The following is an 8424-nucleotide window of genomic DNA, read 5'->3' on the forward strand; positions in this document are numbered from 1 at the left end:
CAGCTTATTAGGGAATGAAACCTTCCATCAACTGGAAAGACAACCATGCGTGAGAACTCTGACACAATCAGATGCTGTCTACATTGAATATTTCAATACTCAGGATGGTGTGGTGATGGAGGCATAAGCTATTCTTTCTCACTAATTGGTGACTGCTATTATTTTTTTAAAAAGGAAGATCAAATAAAGATACCCCTTCTATTAAATGAGAGTCAAAATAAACTCTAACAAACTTGATTTTAGCAATGTTTGCCCTTAGTTTATAAGCAAGAAATTGGCCACCCCAAAATTCAGACCAACTATTAATAAATGTATTTGCTTCTCCTATGAGGAAATAATAAACCATTTCAAATGAACTAACTCTTCTCAGGTCTCAGAATACCTTTCAGAAATTATCTCTTATGAGACCAATTCATGTTAATTTACTCTGATGTGTCTATGAAACTATGCATAACATCTATGTAAAGATATGTTCACTGTGCATTTTCCTTAAGTGTTTCAGCAGAGGCCACCTACTAGATTTATTCTCCTGATATGCTAAAATTTTGAAATGAATATAGAAAATGGTAGACAATCTGTTCAGGTTTGGGTGTTGTGACCTCAGTGTTCAGGGAGCTTTCCAAGTTAAGGAAGAGTGTGCTGTTAATTATGTGAGAATTTTGCTCACTTTTAAATAAAGGTCAACATTATCCCAAAAGGCTGATGTAAAGAGAGGAAAACAGTACAGTAGTGTGTGGCAAATTAGATATATCGTTTTTAGTAATTCAATACTTTATGGAAAATCCCCAAGGTATCATTCTTTCATGCTTGACTGAGAATGTATTGTTTTCCCACAACAAATTCTTTTTTTTTTTTTTTTCCAGGAATAGAATTTAGTGACTCATCACTTACATATAATACCCAGTGCTCATCCCAACAAGTATCCTCCTTAATGTCCCTTGCCCATTTAGCCCATCCTACCACCCAAAACCCTTCCAGCAACCCTCGGTTTGCTCTCTGTGTTTAAGAATCTCTTATGCTTTGTTTCCCTCTCTGTTTTTATATTAATTTTGCTTCCTCTCCTTTATGTTCACCTGCTTTGTATCTTAAATTCCACATATGAGTGAAGACATACGATATTTATCTTTCTCTGACTAATTTTGCTTAACATAATACACTCTAGTTCCTTCCACATTATTGAAAATGGCAATATTTCATTCTTTTTGAGCACCAAGTAATATTTCATCATGTATATATATACCACATCTTCTTTATCAATTCATCAGTTGATGGGCATTTGGGCTCTTTCCATACTTTGGCTGGATAAACTATAGCGCTGCTATAAACATTAGGGTGAAAATGCCCCTTCGAAACAGCACTCCTGTGTCCTTTGGATAAATACCTAGAAGTGCAATTGCTGGGTTGTAGGGTAGTTCTATTTTTAATTTTTTAAGGAACTTCTATACTGTTTTCCAGAGTGCCTGCACCAGTTTGCATTCCCACCAGCAGTGCAAAAGGCTTCCTCTTTCTCCACATCCTCACCAACATCTGTTGTTGCCTGAGTTGTTCATTTTAGCCATTTTCACAGGTATGAGGGGGTATCTCATTGTGATTTTGATTTATATTTCCCTTATGATGAGTGATGTTGAGCATTTTTTCATGTGTCTGTTAGCTATCTGGATGTCCTCTTTGGAAAAGTGTCTATGGATGTCTTTTGTCCATTTCTTCACTGGAGTATTTGCTTTTTGGGTGTTGAATTTGATAAGTTCTTTACAGATTCTGGATAGTAACTCTTTATCTCTGCAAATATCTCTCCCATTCCATCAGTTCCCTTTTAGTTTTGCAGATTGCTTCCTTCACTGTGCAGAAGTTTCTTTATCTTGATACGGTCCCAATAGTTCATTTTTGCTTTTGTTTCCCTTGCCTCTGGAGACATGTCAAGTAAGAAGTTGCTGTGGCCAGGGTCAAAGAGGTTTTTGCCTGCTTTCTCCTTGAGGGTTTTGATGGCTTCCTGCCTTACATTGAGGTCTTTCATCCATTTTGAGTTTATTTTTGTGTATGGTGTAAGAAAGTGGTCCAGGTTCATTCTTCTTCATGTCACTGTCAAGTTTGCTAAAGAGACCTTTTTTTTTTTCCCCCATTGGAAATTCTCTCCTGCTTTGTCAAAGATTAGTTAGCCATAGTTTGTGGGTCCATTTCTGGGTTCTCTGTTCTATTCCATTGATCTCTGTGTCTGTTTTTGTGCCAGTACCATACTGTTTTGATGATTACAGCTTTGTAATACAGCTTGAAGTCCGGAATTGTGAAAACCAAAGCTGGAGGCATCACAATCCCACAAAAAATTTCTAACTACCCCAGAGATCCTGAAGAGGTTAAGAATCTACCACCTGGAAAGAGAGAACTTTGCTTATGAAATGCCTTAGCAACACCAGGATGCCTGTGGGAATGTGGTGCTGATGTGCCCAAGATATATCTTGCAATACCAGTATTGCAATACTTGATATCAGGAAACAGTAGGTTGTAAAACCCAAGATTGGTTCTCTGCCTCCCACATCCTACCTAATATCAACTGATAATATAGGGCCACAAAAGAGACAATTAATGCACAGAATTAAGGTATAGATCCAGGTTTTGTGGATATAGAAGATTATACACACTGGGGAAACTTCTTTAAGAAAAAGAATCTAGGGTCACCTGGGTGGCTCAGTCAGTAAAGCATCCACCTTCGGCTCAGGTCATGATCTCGCAGTCTGTGAGTTCGAGCCCCAGGTTGGGCTCTGTGCTGACAGCTCAGAGCCTGGAGCTTGCTTCAGATTCTGTGTCACCCCTCTATCTCTCTGTGTCTCCCCCACTCATGCTCTGTGTCACTCTCTGTCTCTCAAAAATAAATAAACATTAAAAAAATTTTTTTAAAAGAAAAAAAATCTAAAATCACAAGTACAGCATCAGATACAAAATGAATTCTTATTTATAGTGAAGAAATAAATCACTATAAACTAGATTATTATAATTATTTTTATTGAGGTATAACTTGTATTAAACCAGATATTTTAGTAAGATGACACATACCATAAATATCATAAAATCCAGACAAATATAATATTCTTATTAACTGCCTAACTCAGTCTTTTATATCTTTTTTTCTTTTTTTTTTAATTTTTTTTTCAACGTTTATTTATTTTTGGGACAGAGAGAGACAGAGCATGAACGGGCGAGGGGCAGAGAGAGAGGGAGACACAGAATCGGAAACAGGCTCCAGGCTCTGAGCCATCAGCCCAGAGCCCGACGCGGGGCTCGAACTCACGGACCGCGAGATCGTGACCTGGCTGAAGTCGGACGCTTAACCGACTGCGCCACCCAGGCGCCCCTATATCTTTTTTTCTTAATCTTTTGATTGCATATTTTTTACATTTTCTTAATATGTCAATGATTTCATATTAGTATTTTCCAGTGGAGAAAAAGAAGAGAACCCCACCTTTAATGTGGTGATCCTGACTCGTTCATTTCCAACCTGGTTTCTTCTCCATGGCTCACATGCCTATTTCCAGGGCTGGGTGCCATAGGACATGCTCCAGTAGCACAATGACCTGTGTCTCTGCACCCTCATGTCCCCAGGTAAGCGGGCACAGCTGACATTGGCATGATTCCAGAAGCCTTCCCTGCTTTGGGACTGCCAGCAGTAACTTCACAATCACACGGGAGGCACACATACATGTACCCCACCTAATCAGAACTAAATGTAAACACAAATCTGCTTTCCCTTTGGCCACATGTCAGAAAGCCTTTGATAATTTCAACCCCTCAGCAAAAGGTCTTAACCAATGGCATATAAGGAATAGCATTTTAAATAAGTTTTACAGGAACCTATGGCTACATGAACAATTCATTAGTTTCATTATCTTCATGCTGAACATGCCTTGGTGCCCCTGCAGTTTTGTTTATGGATTCTAGAAGTACAATTTTGGGGCGCCTGGGTGGCGCAGTCGGTTAAGCGTCCGACTTCAGCCAGGTCACGATCTCGCGGTCCGTGAGTTCGAGCCCCGCGTCGGGCTCTGGGCTGATGGCTCAGAGCCTGGAGCCTGTTTCCGATTCTGTGTCTCCCTCTCTCTCTGCCCCTCCCCCGTTCATGCTCTGTCTCTCTCTGTCCCAAAAATAAATAAACGTTGAAAAATTAAAAAAAAAAAAAAAAAAAGAAGTACAATTTTGTTAGGAATATTTTGCCAAGACAAAACTGCAATATGATTTTTTTGTCCTTCCCCCTTTAACCTATTCATAAATCTTATAATTATTTTAGGGGAAAATGTACATTTCTCCTTCTGTTAAAATAAATTGCTAAAAATGTTCCCATTATCAACACAATTTGTGCTGTACTGAATTGGCTAGAGGTTAAGTGTGGAACAGCCTTGTCAGTTTCTCTCATTTTACCCAGGGTAACTAGTAATCCAGTGTGAAACCATTGGCTTAGGTTAATGTGAATATTTATAAATATGTGTTATATTTTTTCCTTAGATGAGAAGAAATCCAATTAATTAGAACATTTTAATGAGTTTGTTTTCACTTTTCTGCCCTTTTAGCAATCGAAAATGATGCTTAATATGTCACAGCTTATGATTGTGACCCCCTGTGGACAATTTCTGGAGCAGGACCTTGCATTTGCAGGCTGAAGTGGGACCCAAGAAGGCAGTTGGAGGAGCAGAGAGATGCCAGGTGAGACTGTCCTGCAGCATGTGGCTTTAAAAACATTGAACAAGCATCCGCCCCATCACCCAGGAAAAAAGAACATGATTGTCTCAAACCTTTCCCATAAAATGAGTCTATATGGTTGAGAAAGAGGGAGAGAAAAAGGCAATAAAGAAGGTGAAGTTTGTTGTACTCTGCATATACTTACAATGAAACTACCTACTTATGTTCTCAATTATTCGGATGCTTTGATGGATTTTTAAAGGAAAGTCTACTGGGATGATTTTAATGAACTCCACTTTCTGTTAAAGAAACTAAGGTATCATTTTAAACTTTCTGGGGATTTGATTATTTATTTATTTATTTATTTATTTATTTATTTATTTATTTAAAGTTTATTTATTTTGAGGCAGAGAGAGAGAGACAGAGACAGAGAGACAGAGAACACAAGCAGAGGGGAGGCAGAGAGAGAAGGAGAGAGAGAGAGAATCCCAAGCAAGCTCCCACTGGATGTGGGGCTCTAACTCATGAACTGTGAGATCATGACCTGAGCCAAAGTCCAGAGCAGGCACTTAACTGTCCGAGCCATCCAGATGCCTACTTTCTGGGTATTTTAAAGACTTGACTGTGCCACCATTCTCATAACAGTCCACTTTAAATTAGAGGAAGTGAGCAAAAAGAAAATCCATTAAAACTCTAATGAAGTTTCTTAAAGAAGCCATACCAATTTAGATACCTCAAGTCTACAAGGTCTTTTCATAATTTATACCAGCTGTGTTCTACACTGGTGTCTGTTGTCTAGTATTCCCCATTGTTATTTAGGCAATGAAACATAAACTATACTCTATAAGCAAAGATGAATTTTAAAATTGTATCTTTTTTATAGTGTATTTGCGATTTATTTGTTACAAATTGCATCCATTTTCAAGAAAGCAACCATCATGTGATTATTGTGAAAAATGTCATCTTTTAAAAATTGATGTTCTATGTTTTTGTGGAGGTTTCCATAATATATTGTTTTTTACTAAGGATGAGTGGGACGGCCTTAGGCATCTCTGAAAAACCGTGTTATGGTTTTTCAAAATCATTTCCTGCATTGTTATTATAAGTTTGTGAGCTTAGAGTAAAAATAAAAATATAAAAAGAATGTAAATAATAAAGACATCATGCCTTTGACTTTATCCGCTAGGAAGGCTGCTGTAACATCAATGTAATAGTACACGGTAGGTAGAACTGGTTCTCTTTCCAGACCAAAAAAAGAAAAAAGAAAAAGAAAGAATCCAGAGTAGCTACTCACAAAATAAGAGGTAAATACCACCACCAATAATGAATAAAACTGAAGAGAGGGAATACACTGTGACTCTCTGACTTTCCATACAAACGAAAGAGGAGGCTGGCACTATTTGACAGCTATCATTATCTTTCCACTTCATTTGTGGCACCGGAGATAATACAGCCAAGCCATGTTCTCCACAGTGATTTAAGTATGACTGGGCAGAACACTGAGCCAGCTACTACAAATTCACCAAAGTTTTTCTAGGAAAAAAAAGCTTTTTTTTTTTTCTTCTTTCTTAAGGAGTGAGACAGTCAGGCATGAAACTTGCCTTATCAGTTCTTTGGCTGTGAGAGAGATGAGGTGATTGTGAATACAGTTACAGAATGGGATACTTCAGCTCTGGGATTATTTCTGGCATCCTGGGAGATGCCAGGAAAACCAACCAAAAGAAGCGTGCACGCTGCTGACCACGTGGCAGACTGGCACATGGGGGAGAATTGCATCCGTGTCCCTCTAACTCTGGGGTTTTTGTGTATGCAGTTATGTTATCTATTTTTATTTCAGAATACAGTAAAGAAAGTGTTACCATATTCTGTTATTAAAGAAGACATTGGGTCTACCGGAGTTGAGAATTACGAAGATATAACATGAAGTCATCTAGAAATCATACAGCAATAGGTAAGTTGTGAGTTCAGTAGCCATTCAATAAAAATCAGGCATGCTATGCTGGTGAAAGTTTGGATAAAAAGCAGAGGGTCCAGCATTAGAAAGTTTGTGTTATACTCCATGTCATATTAACATGGTAAAATATCATGGCACTACTAAAGTTTATACATGGAAGTTCTAGAAATGTGTTTATAATATGATGCTATAAGAACATAATGAAATAAATACAGTATGTACCTATGATTGGATCAATGAAAAATTAAGTGTCCAGGTAGGAGGTAATAGGTAAAACCATGATGGTGAAGGGATGGTGACAATATGAATAGCTATAGCATTTTATTATTTTGCAATATTGTGTTTTCTTTTAAATGAGGAAACAATGAGAAATGTTAAGTTGTTGTCTCTAGAAGGGAGAGATGAATGAAAGTCAGTCAAAAAATACAACTGAAATTTCATAGAAGTGATAATCAGAGGAGAATTTGCCCTCAAGATCAATAAAACTCAAATAAGCAAACTAATCAGAAGAGTCAGAAAGAAAAGGAAAGTTATTTCACGAAGGGAAATAGGCTGCTTTGTATGGGGTCACCAGGCTGGAAAAGAGAACTGTTCTCACTTTCCATTGGAAAATTCAATCAGAATTCAGTGAAGCTAGAAAGGGCATGGATTGTCCTCCGAGTGGGCGGCAGAACTGATAATCATCGCATCCCGTTTTATCTGGTTTGTGTCATGATTTTGAAATGGATGACGAACACCAAAGGAGTCATGAGTAGGATTTTCAAGGCAAAAACACTTTGGTTCCTAGGTAAGCCTACATGAAACACTGTACTACAGTCAAAAGACAACTGTCCTTGTCAAATGACCAGTGTCAAGCCATGCCCAGTATCTGCAGGGCACGCATTTGGACTTTGTGAGCTGTCACCTTTTCACTCCCCTTTGTGTGACAGCATAAGTGATTTGATGTCACACAAAGCCTTTGTCGCTTTATTCCTATCATGATTCATTAATTGATTTAATCAGTATTCGCTGAGGTTTTTCTTCTTGCCAGATATTCTTTAAAACACGGGTTAGACCCGTGAACAGTAACAAAGTAAAATCTCTCTCTCTCTCATGGAATTTACATTCTATTTGGGGCTGGGGGTAAATCAAAAGTAACAAACTATAAACAACTAGCATAACAATAAGGAAACTATACAGTGTTTTTCTGATGCTAAAAATAAAGAAGCCTCAATATCCTATAAGTTTTTTTCATAACTTAAGTCTAGTTTGAAGCAAGAGAGACTATCTCACACTGAGCTAATGAATAAAGTACCAAATATAGAGAAAAGGATCAATAATTTCAATCGTAGATCAGAGCAGGATTCTCATGCATAAGATATATTTCTAATATTATTAAATATTTTATATCAAAAACAATTCAATAAATTACTATTTCCTGAATATTTGTGTTCATAAATATTTACATGCAATCAAATATTAAATATATAGATAGATAGTCTTATATAGTTGCCAAATACTATTATAAATTTACTCTTGTAAATCAGTTTCTCTTTTTTTCAACTGTTATATCAGTTTCAAATCCTCCAGAGCTGCTGGGTCTGTGGTCCTAATTGATTAGTTTTCCTCGCTCACTCTCTAATTTTCTCTTACATATTTAGTTGGTTTCCATTCCTGATGAATATTTCTTTGGGCTCTACAATTCCATGTTTTTAATAGGGTGGGAGTAGGGAGAAAAGATGTTAATTATCTATGTCAAGGAACGTCAAAACAAATTTTTAACAATTTGTTTTGCATCTGGTAAGGAGATCTTGTAAAACCACCACCTG

Source organism: Herpailurus yagouaroundi, unplaced genomic scaffold (assembly GCF_014898765.1).
Source record: "Herpailurus yagouaroundi ecotype Mexico unplaced genomic scaffold, PumYag 140, whole genome shotgun sequence".
In the NCBI taxonomy this organism is placed as follows: Eukaryota; Metazoa; Chordata; class Mammalia; order Carnivora; family Felidae; genus Herpailurus; species Herpailurus yagouaroundi.